The following is a 19,123-nucleotide window of genomic DNA, read 5'->3' as shown; positions in this document are numbered from 1 at the left end:
TGCCCCAGGAAAAAGGCTGTTCACACTAGGGGAACTCCAAGTCAGGACAAATAAAGAGGGCTCTGAGAGTGTGGTCTTTCATGGGACTGTCAGACAGGACAAATAATGACGAGTCTAGGAGAATTAGGCTTCGAAGGGTTAGCAAACCTCCTGCTTTCCGGTGGCTACAATGCCACTGACCGTGCTTGTTGGCTGTAGGTTTTCAAGGAAACCATAAAGTTGGAGGTATGAAATGGAAGTAGCACAAGTTAAAAAGGTACAAGAATCTCTGTGAGTCCTGAAATTCAGCCATTTTCCTTGAATAAAAACTTTCAGGATTGCTGCAAGCTGTTGGTTAATTTCTAGACTCCTGAAAAAACTTATTCTGACAATTGTAAGTTTTCTTTTTTATTATTTAAAAATTATTTTATTTACATAAACCAATAAAAGGAGAAAGTCAAAAATGAAAAGCCATTTTTAATTCCAAGAAAAATTAAACAAGTCCTGTATTATTATTACAAGACCCATGAAGTCATATTTAGTGATTAAGTGTATCCAGGTTGATAAGCAGTTAAATCTGTTCTGCAAACATTTTTAAGTTTGCTTGCTGCTTTTCTGGAGCAAATAATTTTTGAGGTGTCTAGTCTCCCATTTTTACCAAAAACTATTCTCCTCCAGTTATGTATATTTTTAAAATATTTTGGTTAAACACGTACAGATTTCCAAAAAGATCAACTAAATTGGTAATCTGGCATAACATTAAGCTGATTTCTCTACTAGTTTATGCCTTATTTTTTTATATCCACCTCTAACACTAGGATCCAACCATCTTGTGTCCGGAATTGGTGGGTTCTTGGTCTGACTGGCTTCAAGAATGAAACCACGCACCCTCCTGGTGAGTGTTACAGCTCTTAAGGTGGCACGTCTGGAGTTTTTTCCTTCTGATGTTCAGATGTGTTCGGAGTTTCTTCCTTCTGGTGGGTTCGTGGTCTCGCTGGCTCAGGAGTGAAGCTGCACACCTTTGCCATGAGTGTTAACAGCTCTTAAGGCATCGCGTCTGGAGTTGTTCCTTCCTCCTGGTGGGCTCATGGTCTCGCTGGTTTCAGGAGTGAAGCTGCAGACCTTTGCGGTGAGTGTTACAGCTCATAAAAACAGCACAGACCCAAAGAGTGAGCAGTTGCAAGATTTACTGCAAAGAGCAAAAGAACAAACCTTCCACAGTGTGGAAGGGGACCCCAGCGGGTTGCCACTGCTGGCTCCGGCAGCCTGCTTTTATTCTCTTATCTGGCCCCACCCACGTCCTGCTGATTGGTAGAGCAGAAGGGTCTGTTTTGACAGGGCGCTGATTGGTGCATTTACAATCCCTGAGCTAGACACAAAGGTTCTCCAGGTCCCCACCAGATTAGTTAGATACAGAATATCAACACAAAGGTTCTCCAAGGCCCCACCAGAGTAGCTAGATACAGAGTGTCAATTGGTGCACTCACAAACCCTGAGCTAGACACAGGGTTTACAAACCTTGAGGTAGATACAGAGTGCCGGCTGGTGTATTCACAATCCCTGAGCTAGACATAAAGGTTCTCCAAGGCCCCACCAGAGCAGCTGGATACAGAGTGTCGATTGGTGCACTCACAAACCCTGAGCTAGACACAGGATGCTGATTGGTGTGTTTACAAACCTTGAGCTAGATGCAGAGTGCCAATTGGTGTATTTACAATCCTTGAGCTAGACATAAAGGTTCTCCAAGGCCCCACCAGACTCAGGAGCCCAGCAGGCTTCACCCAGTGGATCCCGCAGCGGGCTGCAGGTGGAGCTGCCTGCCAGTCTCCCGCCCTGCGCCTGCACTCCTCAGCCCTTGGGTGGTCATGGGACTGGGCGCCATGGAGCAGGGGGTGGCGCTCCTCGAGGAGGCTGGCGCCGCACAGGAGCCCACGGGGTGGGGGGCGGGGGGAGGCTCAGGCATTGCGGGCTGCAGGTCCCCAGCCCTGCCCCAGAGGAAGGCAGCTAAGGCCCAAGCGAGAAATCGAGCGCAGTGCCGGTGAGCTGGCACTGCTGGGGGACCTAGTACACCCTCCACAGTTGCTGGCCCGGGTGCTAAGCCCCTCATTGCCCGGGCCGGCAGGGTCGGCTGGCTGCTCCGAGTGCGGGGCCCGCCAAGCCCACGTCCACCCGGAACTCCAGCTGGCCCGCAAGCGCCCTGCGCAGCCCCGGTTCCCGCTCCGGCCTCCCCCTCCACACCTCCCTGCAAGTTGAGGGAGCCAGCTCCGGCCTTGGCCAGCCTAGAAAGGGGCTCCTACAGTGCAGCAGTGGGCTGAAGGGCTCCTCAAGTGCCACCAAAGTGGGAGCCCAGGCAGAGGAAGCGCGGAGAGCAGAGCGAGCGAGGGCTGTGAGGACTGCCAGCACGCTGTCACCTCTCAATATCAAGCCCTTTGCAGTTTCTCTAACATGCTATAAGTTTTGTAACTCTGAACAGGTTACTCTCTCAGCTAAAACGCTGTGTGTATGCTCTTACCTTTTAGCTGGATAATTCCTACTAATCCAGTAGGATTTGATCAGATCGCTTTGTTCATTAACCCTCTTAACCAAACAGATTTAGGAGAGTATCATATACTTGCATAGAACCTGGTTTACCTCTATTACAGTACTTGCCAAATACTGGATATTTATGTCTCCCTAAGTACAAAGGAAATTTAGTACACCAGAGCTTTTCTTCCCCTCTTAAGAGCAGTTTTATCCCTAACTAAGATTGCACTTTAAATCCACCAGCCTAGTGCCTTGTCTTCTTGGTTTCCTTTGTGCAAATTGCCAGTGTTGAAGGAATGCAAAAGAATGACATTGAGCATAAGTGAACGATGGCTGTGCGGGAGGGCTACTGCAGTTTAAAATGCATCTTAAGTGGCAGGGCTGTGATAGATTCACTTGCCTTGCTTGTCCTTGAGAACCAGCAGGGGCACCCGTGTTGGGTAATAATTGCTCTGCCTTGCTTGAAGGCATAGCACTTGGCTTATAGGACATTGATTCATTTGGATCTTGTGTCTATTTCAGCCCCAGGGCATTCCCCACTGTTGAAATTGACACAGAACAGGAAGAGATAAATGTGTAAAGGCTGGGGCTTTGGGGAGCCCTGAGGCTGATATTGATGAGGCAGTAGCCTTAGTGCTTTGCTTCCTGTGGCTTTTCTCCATCACAGGGAAGGCAGACTAGTCCCCGACTAGGAATGAAACTGTTTCCACAACCAATAAGTTGGAAGCCATCTTTGCATCACTTAAAAAGGAAAAAGAAAATTAGAGAACTCCCATAATTAACAGATGGAAATGTGAAATAAAATTATCAGAAGAGTTTACACATTCTTGAGTTCTTGAGCACAGCGTCCCTTCAACACATGAAAGTTCATCCCACTTATTTCCTAACTGTTTAATCCCAAGTGGCGTTCTCTCTGCAGGGTGTAAATCTAGTTTCTTTTGTTCAGATTTGGGGAATTGAGAAAACAACATTAGCAATAAGTTCTTCCTCTCAAATCTAAAACTTTTTCCTGTATTGTTTTCTGTCTTCTCTCAATCCTTCAACACAGCAGGGGACAATCCAGGCCCCAACCCCTGCACATGATGCTGCACCAAACACTTTTCCTTTCTTCGTCCTTTCTAGGTGCTCCTTTTCACCTCTTGTTCTGACTCTTCTTTTTCCTCACATCTGCTCATTTCAGGCTTGTTCACAATGTCTGTTTGCACAAGTCAAATCTTTACACTGTTTCCCTAAATGGTGAAGTGCATTTCAAATACACACATGCATACATATATATATATATATACACACACACAAACACACACATACACATATATACTATATATGTATATATAAGTATATACATATATGCATTTGAAATGAACACAAAATATATATAATGTGTGTATGTATTTATATATACACATGTGCAAACACACACATATAAAATGTGTATATATAAATGTGTGTGTATGTGGTGTTTGCGTATATGTATTTAGAGCCTTTCAATGGCTAAAATAGTCCCTTGGATTTATTGTTACTTAGTAAATATGTATTTAGATCTTTTCAATGGCCTCTAACGTTCAATTCTTGCTTTGTGCTACACCCCTACACTTGCCATATGCCCCAGTCAAACAAGCCAAAGACTACCTGTCATGCAACCTATAGGCAAGTCCTTTGTCTTCCCTCATGCTATTCTCACTACGGAGACTACTCCTCTCCACCCCAAGCCCCGTCTGTCTGTCAGAGCTCTACCTAAACCTCTTCTCAGACACCATCTGATAGAAACATGGTCATCTTAAGCTTCTCTTCTTAAAGGGTTGAATTATACCATCTTTTAGTACAAACTATTTATATGCTTCTCTTATGAGCAAAACTGAAAAACAAGAGGCAGTAGTCCATAAAACTGCATGCAAATATAATAAGCAGAGAGTGGAATGAAGGAGTTCCAGCCAAAATTTGTTCCCTTTTGGGAGAACATCAAGAGTTGAGTTTTAGCTGGGCATAGTGGTGCACCTGTAATTCCAGTTACTCCAGAGGCTGAAGTGGAAGGACAGTTTGACCCCAGGAGTTCAAGGCTGCAGTGAGCTATGATTGCACCTCTGCACTTCAGCCTGGGTGACAGTGCAAGACTCTGCCTCTAATTTTTTTTTTAATTGGTTTTGTAGAATTAATACAATAGATCTTGCTGGCTTAGCATACTTGGAAGCATCTTGCTGTGCCTGATATGACTTGGTGGGTTGCTAGAAATAAGCTGAATGATCTATTGCCTGAATTTTTGTACCCAGTGGTTATTTATTCCTTATGGAAAAACGATAGCTACGAGGAGGAAGAGAAGCCCTATGGCATCACCTGCCCTGTGGAATGTATCACAGCATGCACTGATGATCCCTCCAGGCCTTTACTGTTTCCAGGAAGAAATGATACTATCTCAATGAGTTAGGCTAAGAAGCCAGGGAGGCCAACAGAGTCACACAACTCTCTTTTTCACTAAACATTCTTCGTACCCCTCCAGTGGGTTGAGGGCAACCCAGACAGATCTGTGTTGAAGTTCCAGCACCATATCTGTCATGCTGTTCAGAAAGTGTTTACTAAGTAACAATAAATCCCAGGGACTATTTTAGGTGACAACACTTGAGAGCACAGACATTAGGCTTATGTGTTTTTCTTGTACATTGTCATACAGAAGTAACTGCTTAATAAAAGTTTCACAATGATGGTGAGGCTAAATATCTATTACTCTAGGAGTTGTACTCCCGTGTGGCCTTTCACTATAACTTACAATAGAGCTGTGACATTTTATAAATGCTTGATACAGGTTTTCCATATCAACAAAAATACAGTTATGCATTAATAATTTATTGCAACAAGCTTTACCCTATATAATAAATAAATTATTAGTTCATACTCTTAAGGAAAATAGTTCTGCACGGAAGTTGGTCTATTTCTCCTTTCTTGCTTGGGTTTTAGATTATCACAACATTTGCAGAAGAAGCAGATATCATGAATTTAATTCTGAAAACAAGTCAGACTGGTACTTTTCAAGATCCATCAAGTTATTTCAAAATATATCAAAATTAGTACATCCAGTGACAAACTAATATAAAGGTTGTGTCCAAGCTGTGAAAAAGAGGCATTCCTGGCCTTTAAAAGAACAAACATGTTTGGGAAATTGGACAGGGCTTTAACGACACTGAAAATTTTCATTTAGAAAATCTGTCATTATTTTGTATGAGAACAGCTAACCTATTATATTAAAGAAAAGAGGCCGGGTGCAGTGGCTCACGCCTGTAATCGCAGCACTTTGGGAGGCCAAGGCAGGTGGATCAACTGAAGTCAGGAGTTCGATACCACCCTGACCAATGTGGTGAAACCCTGTCTCTACTAAAACTACAAAAAATTAACTGGGCATGGTGGCATGCACCTGTAGTCCCAGCTACTTGGGAAGCTGAGAAAGGAGAATTGCTTGAACCCAGGAGACAGAGGTTGCAGTGAGTGGAGTGGAGATTGTGCCACTGTACTGCAGCCTCGGTGACAGGGTGAGACTCTGTCTCAAAAAAAAAAAATGATGGAATCTATCAATAGATCAATAGCTCCAATTGATGACTGCCTTATAAATGATGCCCTGTGTCTTCTGCATTGAGAGGAGACATATATATATAAATATATATATATTTAATTTAATAATAAAACATAATATAATAGTTACCCTTAAAAAAAGATAGCAATGGCTGTGTGCGGTGTCTCATGCCTGTAATCCCAGCACTTTGGGAGGCCGAGGCGGGTGGATCACAAAGTCAGGAGATCGAGACCATCTTGGCTAACACGGTGAAACCCCGTCTCTACTAAAAAATACAAAAAATTAGCCGGGCGTAGTGGCGGGCGCCTGTAGTCTCAGCTACTTGGGAGGCTGAGGGAGGAGAATGGCGTGAACTCGGGAGGCAGAGCTTGCAGTGAGCCGAGATCGTGCCACTGCACTACAACCTGGGCGACAGAGCGAGACTCCATCTCAAAAAAAAAAAAAAAATTGAGATTGTCTTGGCCAACCGGTGAAAACCCTTCTCTACTAAAAATACAAAAAATTAGCTGGGCATGGTGGTGTGCGCCTGTAATCCTAGCTACTCCGGAGGCTGAGGCAGGAGAAGCACTTGAACCCGGGAGGCAGAGGTTCCAGTGAGCCGAGATCACGCCACTGCACTCCAGCCTGGGGACAGAGCAAGACTCTGTCTAAAAAATAAATAAATAACAATGTGTCTAACTGGAGAGAGAAAATACACACTGTTAAATTGTTCTAGGATGACTTTAAAACATAATTAAGTGGAAAATGTCTGAAAGAGACTTTCTTACCATCCATTATCATCCATTATCAGTCAACAGGGGGCGTGTGCCTGCTATAACCACCCACTTTGGTTCTCACTGGAGATTCAGGATTAAGACTTGGTCCTCACCCTTGAGCAGATCTTAACCTAATGGAAAAAGAATAAACAATTTGAACTGCAGTATGCAGAGAAAGATGCCAGAATGATTTTTCTTTAAAGGTTTCCAATCCAATCATATAATTATATTGCTAAAACCACATCTTTGACTACCCAGTGCCTGAAAAATTAAAGCTAGACTCCGCAAGAGATATTCTGCTCAACCTTCTCTGACTCTGTCTCTGCATAATGTTAACTACTTCTATACCTCTCATCGCACTCTTAACTCTCAATATTGTTTGCTTCTGGGTATTTATCTATGCACTTTTACTAAGTGGAAACCCTACCTCCCACATTGAACACACCATCCCCTCAGCTGCCAGCAACCATGTAGTATCTGTCTAGTACTTTCCATGTCCCTATTAGCCTTTGAGATTCTATTGATATGTGACTTTCTCTAGTAGCTTTCTCTGACAAAGGAACAACTGATTATAGGAAGCAGTATTGACATTTTAAGTGTTAAAAGCATTTAACAAACTAGGGGCTGGGAAGGGGTGAGGGGGAGGAATAGGGAGAGATTTGCTAAAGGATACAAAATTACAGCTAGTTAGGAGGATTAAGTTCTGGTGTTCTATATCACTGCAGGATGACTATAGTTAACAATAATCTGTTGTTTCAGATGGCTAGAAGGAAGATACTGAATGTTCCCAATACAAATAAATGATAAATGTTTGAGATGATGGGTATGCTAATTATCCTGATCTGAGTACTATATATTATATGCATCAAAATATCACTGGGTATCCCATAAAACTGTACAATTACTGTGGTCAATTAAGCATCAAATAAAATGTTTAAAGCCAATAGTTTTGAGGTTGGAGGTAGTAAGCTTGTGCAGATCAACTGGAAGGAGAGAAAACAGAGTTGGAGCCAAAGCGGCTAGAACTTTGACCAGAGAGTCAGCAGTGGAAATTAAAACAGAAGGAAAATGTAAAGATGTTTCTGATGAGGATTTTGCTGCCCTTGGTTAGGGTTAGAATATAAAGGATCTTTTAAAAATTTGTCATTAGGCAAAGATATTGTTATTAAGAGAATTGAAAAACGTGAAAGAGGGAGAATATACCAGGAGAAGTTACCAAGTTCAGATGAGGCACACTGCTTAAAATGATAGCAAAACATCCAGATACAAGTGACTCATGGGGTGTTTAAAATGTGGGCCTTTAGATTTAGAGAAAGTGTAGAGACAGAAAGGATGGGTTCAGGATTGTGCTTCATATTGCTGTGGCATTTCAGCAAATGCTATTTACCTGTTTTATGACTATTTCCCTGGTACACTGTCAATTTCACAAGCTAGGGATGGAGAGAAGAAAACATAATTTCTTTTCTTTCTCTTCTTAGTTCTTAGTTGAGACACTTTCCTGAAAACAAAAGTCAAATTAACAACAACAACAAAGCAGAAGTGTATGAACACATGCTGTACCCCTCATGCAGGAGAAGCCTTAGCTTAAAAGTAGTTCTCTCTCAAGGAAGTGGCTTACATGCCTTGCTTAAATAATATTTTAACAAAGAGCCATAAGGCCAAAATAGAGACAAGACAAAGAACAGAACAGTTCCATTTTTTGTAAAGGTGGAAAAATGTGGGAACATAGTAAAATCGCTTCTCAGATTCCTGTGGTGCCTGCTGGTATCATCTGTAGGTTGAGAAGGGAGTGCTGTCCCTAGTGAGGAAAGATTTATGCCCTGCCATCAGGCAAACAGAGCCCACGCTTTTAGTGCCTTTAATTTAATCATCCTCAATATTTTGGGGAAGATTATTATGTTTTCCTTCAGGAACATGGTTCATATTCTGCATATCTATAACTCAAACAATGGGAATAGTGTCGGGCACATAGCAATGGATTAACTAACAATGAATGAAAAAGTGCTCCATGTAAGGGAGCCCTGATATAGCATATATTGGATGATATGATGATATGTTTTTGCATCTTCAGCCCCTTTGTAGGACATCTTTGAAGGACAGTGGTGAAAGAAAATCTTCCCAGTAGGCAAAACTTCGAGCAGTGCACCTCGTTGTGTACTTTGCTTGGAAGGAGAAATAACCAGATATGCGATTTTACACTGATTCATAGGTTATAGCCAATGGTTTGACTGGATGGTTAGGGACTTGGAAAAAGCATGATTACAAAATTGGTGATAAAGAAATTTGGAGAAGAGGTGTGGATGGACCTCTCTGAGTAGTCAAAAACTGTGAAGATATTTATATCTCATGTAAGTGCTCACCAAAGGGTGACCTCAGCAGAGAGGAGTTTAATAATCAAGTGGATAGGATGACTCGTTCTGTGAACACCACTTATCCTCTTTCCCCAGCCACCCCTGTCATTGCCCAGTGAACAAAGTGGTCATGGTGCCAGGGATGGAAGTTACGCATGGGGTCAACAACATGGACTTCCACTCACCAAGGCTGACCTGGGTGTGGCCAATGCTGAGTGCCCAATTTGCCAGCAGCAGAGACCAAAACTGAGCCCTCAATATGGCACCATTCCTCAAGGTGATCATCCAGCTACTTGGTGGCAGGCTGATTATATTGGACCCCTTCCATCATGAAAAGGGCAGCAGTTTGTCCTCACTGCAATAGACACTTACTCTGAATATGAGTTTGCCTATCCTGCATGCAGTGCTTCTGCCAAGACTGCTATCCGTGGACTCACCAAATGCCTTATCCACCATCATGGTATTTCACATTGAATTGTCTCTGACCAAGGCATTCACTTTTTGGCTAGAGACATGGGGCAGTGGGCTCAAGCTCATTGAAGGTACTGGTCTTACCATGTTCCCTATCATCCTGAAGCATCTGGATTGATAGAACTGTGGAATGACCTTTTGAAGTCACAATTATGAGGACAAGCCTAGGTGACAATACTTTGCAGGGCTAGAGCAAAGTTCTTCAGAAGGCTGTGTATGCTCTGAATCAGCATCCAGTATATGGTACTCTTCCTCCCATAGCCAGGATTCATGGGTCCAGGAATCAAGGGGCAGAAGTGGACATGGCACCACTCACCATCACCCCTAGTGACCCACTGGCAAAATTTTTGCTTCCTGTTCCTGTGACATTACGTACTGCTGGCCTAGAGGTCTTAGTTCCAGAGGGAGGGATGCTGCCACCAGGAGACACAACAATAATTCCATTAAGCTGGAAGTAAAGATTGCCACCTGGACACTTTGGGTTCCTCTTACCTCTAAGTCAATGGGCTAAAAAGGGAGTTACAGTGTTGGCTGGGATGATTGACTCAGGCTATCAGGATGAAATTAGTCTACTACTTCACAATGGAGATAAAGAAGACTATGTTTGGAATACAGGAAATCCCTTACGACTACTCTTAGTATTACCCTGTGATTAAGGTCAAGGGGAAACAACAACTCTTCCCAATCCAGGCTGGACTACAAATGATCCAGACCCTTCAGAAATGAAGGTTTGAGTCACTCCACTAGGAAAACAAAACAAAACAAAAACCAAAAAAAAACAAAAACCACACACATACAAAATAATAATAATAAAAAAATAATCCATGAGCTTCTGAGGCGCTTGCTGAAGGCAAAGGGAATAAAAAATGGATAGTAGAAGAAGGTAATCATCAGTACCAGTAACAGCCATTTGACCAGGTTACAGAAATGAGAAGTGACTGTAACTGCTATGAGTATTTCCTCCTTATTTTGTTAAGAACATATTTGTGCATGTAGACACTTGTACTAAGAGAATATCTTCATTTTATTTCCTTTTTCCCTTTATTGTATGATATAAGATTTATTGACTTCATATCAGCATTTAAATGTGTTTAAGTTTATGTAATAGCATCTAGGTTAAGGATTAGTGCACACTGGGTTGTATGAAGGATAGCTGTATTATGTTAGGTGTAATTATGACTAATTATGACCTTATTATTGTCTTTATTTGAAGATTGTGTATGATTTTAGGAGATGTATGTTGGTTCAAGTTGACAAGGGGTGCACTTGTGATGGTTAATATTGAGTGTCAACTTGATTAATGCTTCAATGCTTGATGAAGCATTGAAGGATACAAAGTATTGTTCCTGGGTGTGTCTGTGAGGGTATTACAAAAGGAGATTAACATATGAGTCAGTGGACTGGGAGAGGCAGATCCACCCTCAATCTGGGTGGGCACCATCTAATCAGCTGCCAGCACAGCTAGAGTAAAGCAGGCAGAAGAATGTAGAAGGACTTGACTTGCTGAGTCTTCCAGCCTTCATCTTTCTCCCATGCTGGGTGCTTCCTGCCCTCAAACATCAGACTCCAAGTTTTTCAGCTTTTGGACTCTTGAACTTACACCAGTGGTTTGCCAAGGGCTCTTGGCTTTTGGCCACAGACTGAAGGCTATACTGTTGGCTTCTCTACTTTTCAGGTTTTGCGACTCAGACTGATTCGCCACTGGCTTCCTTCCTCCTCAACTTGCAGACAGCCTATTGTGAGACTTTACTTTGTGACTGTGTGAGTCAGTTCTAATTAATAAACCTCCCTTTCACATACACATATATCCTATTAGTTCTATCCCTCTATCCCTCTAAAGGCAGTATACAGTATCCCTCTAAAGACACGTTAGTTATACTTTCTCCCTGGGAGAAGTTAGTGTCCTAGAGAAAATAAGAAACCTTCTCAGCAAGCTCCAGACAGCTAGGTGAGAAAAGATGGGCCCCAGCTGTAGACACATGGGCAAGGACAGAGGAACTGGCTTTTGGCACTAGAAAGGCTGGAGGGAAAAGCAATTATGAAAGAGCTCTTATTTGATATTTAAGGAAGGAGATGGATATGGAGGGCTCTCTAGGCTCAAAGACAGTTATACCTTTGTAGTCTAACTGGCTTTTCTCCTGTTAGGGTGGAGTGATGTTCTATCCAGTGTCCCTAGATAGTTTGTGCAACATATTGAGATAATAAGTGATTGTTTTATTAGTTTGAAATTGTTTTGTTCTCAGTGGACATTAATATTAACATTGCATCCTTGTGTAGATGTATTTGTTACATTCATAGACTGTGTAAGGATCAAGTCAGGGTATGTGGGGTGTCCATCACCTCGAGTAGTTATCACTTCTCTGTGTGTGGAACATTCCAAGTCCTCTCTTCTAGCTGCTTGGACATATATAATACATTTTTGCTAACTTTAGTCACCCTAGAAGGAAGGGTGAAGGGAAGGATAGTGGTATGCACCACTGGCCTAGATTTAATGTGGAAAGTTTTTCCATTTATTCCCTAATTTTCAAGGCCACTCTTGTTCTTGCCTTGAGTCCTTCCAAATTCTACTCTGGGTTTCCCACACAGATGGGTGCCTCCCTGGTGAAGGCCCCTCTAGCCCTTGTTCTGAGCTAGGACTTCTTCCACAGAAGTGATTCTTCTCTCAGCACCTTCAAATCTCTCATTTTTTTGCAAGGCCCCTTTCCCATTCTTTTTAATGTTAGATGTTTTTCCCCATCCTTCCTTATTACCAATTGACTTGGAACTCAGGCAAGAGAAAAGTAGAAAACAATAACAACAGACATACACACACACACACACACACACACACACAGTGTTCAAAAATACCTTAATTGGGAGGCCTTATTATATTTTGTAACTTATTTATTCATCATATTCAATCACACAATTTGACTGGTCAATACTAATAAGTAAGACCTTAATTTTGAAATAATAAAGAGCTGGGAATCCAAGCAACAAAATCAATTATTCTTAGTTTTTAGGGTTAATAATTCTGGGACACAGGCTTTATATATAAGCAAATTTATATATAAGCAAATATCCAAATGTTATTTTACCTTAATAATTTAAGTCTATGAAATATATTAACATGAATATAAAGGAAATATTAATATTTTACATGCAACTCAATATGAGTTTCCATTTAAAAAAAAACCTGTTATCAGTGTGATCTTCTAATCAAGTTGTGTTCCTATACACACACATACACACACGCTGTTTGGAACTGTGCATTCTTTTAAACTCTCAGCTTCTCTCTAAATACCCATGTTTTGGTTATCACAACAACCAAGATGGTTAAACAAGGTATTTTTTGTAATAAATATTGATCGAATCTGAAGATTCATAATATGATTGATTAAATGAAGATGTTGGTGTCAGGTCAACTAACTCCTCCTTAGTCACCAAGAGCACTCTAACCTTAAGTAGTCAGCCTTCTCTGAGTTCTGCCCGTTCTAGAGCAGCACTAGGTACACAGTGAAGATGAGAGCTAAGGTCTGAGGGAGCGTTTAGTCATGGAGTGCATCCAATAGGTTAGAGCGAGAATGACACAGAGTCAGCCACAGACTCAAAGCTACTGCACATCCCTGTTGCTGAGGAAGGGAACCCAGGAACAGCTGATAGGCTTTTGGCCAGGAGGAGGTGGACCTTAGGCTCAGAAGCTAGGTAGAACCGGACCAGCTCATAAAATAACTAAAATGGCACTGCCTGCCAGATTACGCCATAAAATGGCATCCTCTACCCTGTAAACCCTAGCTCGGATTACTGATAGCACATCTAGTAAGAATGTGGGAACGTGACAATGGATGTCACAGGGGAGTCATACACCTTTCCCCAGTACCGTACATGATACAACCCTAAATTGTTTTCTATTAGCCTAAATAGAAGACATCAATATTGTTAGTGGAAAATCTGCCCATTCATATTGCCTATTTACAAAGTACGCTATGTAGCCAACCTGCAGAATCTGTATGCACAGGCTTTCTAAATTCAGAAGCAGAAACTGAGAACACAGAACATTCCCACGGAACCAGATTCATAGCCAAGCGCTCAGGCCAGAAAGCTTCCATTGCTCACAGTGTTCATAGGATCACTAGCAGAAGCTAACTATATTAGAGATTTAAGAATCAATTGGAGTATTTACATCAACAGTAATCAAAAGTCTACAACGACTATTCCCAGCCCTCTTTATGAAGTTCAAAAACAAAGAAATTCATCAGAATTGTACTGATCATGCCTGGGTTTTCTGATTCAGAAATTAAGTCTTGTGGAATTTGCATTGTAAGCATGCAAGATCAAAACAAATAAAATCAAGGGTTTTCTTCATCATTTCTTGATGTTGCGGAGCAGGTCATTAAGATTCCTTGTCACCTCCCAATATGTCCTAAGTGTCAACTGTTTCTACACTCCTTTATGGGACCCTACATAATTCAGTACAATGTCTCACAAAATGATGGTCATTGCTCCCATTTTAGTAAAGAGCTCTTGGGTTTTTGGAGAAAACTCATACTTTCATCCATGAAAAGCAAAAATTTTCCTTCTATTCTCTGGAGCAGAAAACTAGATGGAAAAATACTAGCTGAATTGCGTGCCTTGAGAAGCTGGTAGAAATAAACTGAGGCTGTGGAGAAGAAAGAAGCAGAGAGAGAGCACCCAGAGATAAGAAATTCCCCAAAGACTATTCAAAGTGTGTAATCACGCACAATTTATATGAAAAGATTATTACTATCTTTTTATATTTGTATGAATGCGTAGTTTTCAAATAATGGCAACAACCTTTATCTTTTAATGGCAAGTTCCTTTATCTTCACACATTTCTAAATATTGTGCACCTAATAGACTAAATAATTGAAGAAAAAAGTAGGTATCATTTCCCCTGTTCTGTTGAATTTGAATAAAACATTATTTTCAATCCCCTAAAAATGCTCCCAAATGTATTTCTTCCCTTTATGCCAACGATGAACAAAATAAATGGTAATTAAGCAAAGCCAGAATTTGTGAACTGCAAATGTACATCCTATTGTAATTCAAGTAATATATTGTTATTTTTAAGAGCATAATTTGAGTGTATCCCTAAGTTATTCATCTACTAAAACTCAACAAAACAAAGACCAGCACGTTTTCCAAAAAAAACGGGGAGAAATAGGTTTTCCATCATCACCTAGAGTAAAATGGAAAATATCAGTAAAGTTAGCTGGACTGTTTCTCTGTGTTGTAATACATTCATATAATTTGGAAAGATCCATGATTCCATTTTCCATTGCTGTTTATCCCACGTGATCCTAAAAGACTAACAAACATGAAAAACCAAAAGAGTGATGGTTTGCCCCAGCCTTACTTATGGTTTTAAATAAAATAACATTGTCTAGAAACTTTCAATATAAGACAAACTGTAGAAACTTTCTTTAGTATGAAAATTAAAAAACTGTCAACTGATGAGTAATAATTTCTTTTGATAATTAAGCATTTGAAATTTGGGAATCTAATTTTTAAAAAGGAAATCAACAAGGTATAATATTATTGAAATGTTACATGATCTAGAAAAAGAAATTTGCAACTACTTGTCCAATCATTGGAGGTGAAAAAACAAATGTGTGCTGAATTGGCTCCTTCCGGTGGGTCCTTGGTCTAGCAAGAATGAACCCGCAGACCCTAGTGGTGAATGGTACAGCTCTTAAAGATGGCGTGTCCGGAGTTTGTTCCTTCCCACGTTCACATGCGTCTTGTGTTTCTTCCTGCGGTGGGTTCGTGATCTCGCTGACTTCAGGAGTGAAGTCACAAACCTTCGCAGTGAGTGTTACAGCTCTTAAAAGTGGTGTGTCCCGAGTTGCTTATTCCTCCCAGTGGGTTCATGGTCTGTTGATTTCAGGAGGGAAGCCCCACACCTTCCCAGTGAGTGTTACAGCTCATAAACATAGTGCAAACCCAAAAAGTGAGCAGCAGCAAGATTTACTGTATAGAGCAAAACAACACAGCTTCCAAAGGGTGGAAGTGAAGCTGAGCGTTCCTTCTGCTGGCTTGCCAGCTTTTATTCTCTTATTTGGCCCTGCCCACATCCTGCTGATTGGTCCATTTTACAGAGCGCTGATTGGTCCATTTTACAGAGTGCTGATTGGTGCGTTTTTACAGAGTGCTGATTGGTGCTAAGTTTACAAACCTTTAGCTGGACACAGAGCACTGATTGCTGTGTTTACAATCCTTTAGCTAGACAGAAAAGTTCTCCAAGACCCCACCAGACCCAGAAGCCTAGCTGGCTTCACCTCTCAAAATGTGACTATAAAGAAAAATTTAGCAGAATGGACAGCAAGTAACACTAGTTAAAATCAAAGAATATCATGGTTGTGGGATAGCTGAAATATATTTTAAGAATTGAGGTAGGAAGTTAATTGGATGTTTTCTGGATTGCTGTAATATGAATTCTTCTTTTGTTTTCCTTAAAAATCTTCATATATTTGTTTAAATATGTTATTTTTGGTAAATTACTAAAGAAACCTTAATTGTGGCTATGAGATGTCATCTAAGAAGATATGGATTCTAACATATGGAAAGGATGGGAAAACCAGCCCTGGAATTCAAGAGTATTTTGGGGTGAGACAATGAACTTCTATAGATTGTTGGGATGAGGAAGAATGCAATGTTTTAAGATATTGCTCAAATCGTCTTACCCTACTACATAAACCCTTGACCTCCCTTTTAACTTAAAATGAAATTTTCATGTCTCACTGTGTCCTATAAGGGTTCTACATCCCTACAGACCTGATGGTTTCCTATTTCTACCCGAATTTATTTTTCATCATTTAGGTGTCAGCTCAGCTCCACTGTGAAACCTTTTTAAATCTACCATCTAAAATAATTATCTATATTCTCTATTAAATCACTCTGCTTTAATTCTGCATGACCCTTTGCTTCCCCCAAAATTATTCTGTTTGTATGCTTATTTATTTTCTGCATCCTTCACGGAAATGTACACTCTGTGGGAACAAATAACTTGTCTGTCTCTATCATCAATGCTTAGAACTCTGTTCAGCAGATAGTGGCACCAACAAATAAATATTTCTGGAATGGATGATTTTTTTGCTTAACTCACAATGAACAGGGGTGCTCCATCTGACATCTATTGTTTATCCTTACTGATCACTTTCACCTATCTACTAACATTTCATGGGCTGTGTAGTCTACAATCAGAATAAGATCTGTGAACTCAAGTAGGCCATAAGAAAACTAGGGATAGCTGATGTATGTCAAGAAAAAAATGAGACTTGATATTTCAAGAAAATGCAGAAAATTGGTTAATATGCAAGAAGATAAAAATTTTTGGTCAGGCGCAGTGTCTCACACCTTAATTTCAGCACTTTGGGAGGCCAAGGCAGGCAGATCACCTGAGGCCAGGAATTGTGAAACCCTGTCTCTGCTAAAAATACAAAAATTAGCCAAGTGTGGTGGTGTTCTCCTGTAATCCCAGCTACTTAGGAGGCTGAGGCAGGAGAATCACTTGAACCTGGGAGGTGGAGGTTGCTGTGAGCCAAGATTGCACCACTGCACTCCAGACTCGGCAACAGAGTGAGACTCCATCTCAAAAAAAAAAAAAAAAAAAAGAACTTTTAAGGAAAGAAGAGAAACAGTGTTTTTGTGATTGATAGGACTTTTTTTAAATGTAACACAACAAAAATTGTTGACTAGTATATTATTAGTACTTTTTTAAAAGTAACATAATAAAAACTTTTAACCTATATATCAAGCCTTGTGAAAAATTACACTAACATAATTTTCAAAATATATTACAATTGATATTATTTTACCATTTAGAATTTCATCTCATTTTCATTTAATAAACGACCAAAGAAAATGTGAGGATTTCAGAAAAAGAAAGAAACTCACACATCACAGAAATCATTCATTTTATGACTAAAGAAAATAAAGTCTAAATAATTAATTATTGGCCACAGCTAGTTAGTGGTAGAGTTTTAACCAGATGTTACATTACTTGAAGGCTAGCCCTGTGATTTTCTGACTAAATAAAACATTTAGGACCTCTAGAACCAAAGCTCTGTAGCTCTGGGGCCTCTATTATTCTCTTAAAAAAATCAATAACTTCCCTATTTTTAGTGTCTATTTGTATTTGGGGAATCCAAGGCCTCAAATTGGAGCAGTGGTTACAGAGTTGTGGGTGGGACTGGACAGGGAAACATCATTTGGAAGAAGAAAGTTTATGAAGAAAATTGTTGTACATATACTGTATGTATGCATGTATCTATTTATTATTGGCTGCGTTGTTGTAACATTTCACTATATACATATTTCACTATATATATACATATATATGCTGGAAAGATCATATATATATATATGTGTGTATATATATATATGTGTGTGTATATATATATGTGTATATATATATATGTGTGTATATATATATGTGTGTGTATATATATATGTATATGTGTGTGTGTGTGTGTATATATATATATATATATATATATATATGAGACCAAAGAAAATGTGAGGATTTTAGAAAAATAAACTCACACATCACAGGTTCTTTAATATATATAATATATTTTAAAAATACATATTTTAAATAAATATATATTAAATATATAAATATATAATATACTATTATGTATCTATAATTTTTTAATCAAAGGCAGCAAGATTAACTTTAATCAGAGGCAGCAAGGTAGAAGTTCCCGTCTCAGCACTTATTTTTTAACAGACATGTGCTAATTGTCTGAGTTCGATCCCCAGATCCTCCACTTAGTTTCTTTGTTGGAAAATGACTTACCATCTTTTGGTTTCAGTTTCTTGCTCTGTGTGGTGTAAACAACAGTAGTAGTTGTCTCACAGTGCTACTGGGAAGACTAAATGTATTAGCACAGATAAGAGCTTAGTGTAGTTTCTGAAGATAGCGTTGGTCAATCTGGTGGACGTGTTAGGGTGTGCATGGACTGTGCACACACGTTGTCTGGGGAGCTACAAGCTCAAAAGGCCTCTGTCCTCCTACCTATCACTAACCTCATGTTCTTCTTATGTCTTATCATTGGAAAGAACCTATCAAATTTGTTTCAAAATAAAGACTAAGGGCAAATGACTGGCTTTGTAGTGTAAACTTGTAGTGCTACTAACAGATCAATGGAATGTGAGGGGGGTGTGTGTGTGTGTGTGTGTGTGTGTGTGTTTCCTTTTAGAGTGATAGGACTTACCTTCCATCTACTATTCCAATCAGGTTCTACCAGCATCATCTAGTTGCAAGTTTAGCTTTGTCTTTTCCAGTAAAATGTATCAATAATGTATGTGCTTACAAACCAAAAGGAAAACAATGTATTCTCATCCCTAGTTCTTTGTAACCTACAGCAAGAAAAAAATAACCACAGAAAAAGAAAGGAAAAGCAATGGTCTTAAGAGATAAAGAAGAGAGTGGCAATTGTTTTACCATCCAGACATCTATGTGACTCCATCAATTCAGTGCT

This window comes from Pongo abelii, chromosome 11 (genome assembly GCF_028885655.2).
Source record: "Pongo abelii isolate AG06213 chromosome 11, NHGRI_mPonAbe1-v2.0_pri, whole genome shotgun sequence".
Lineage (NCBI taxonomy): Eukaryota > Metazoa > Chordata > Mammalia > Primates > Hominidae > Pongo > Pongo abelii.
This window is presented reverse-complemented; position numbering follows the sequence as displayed.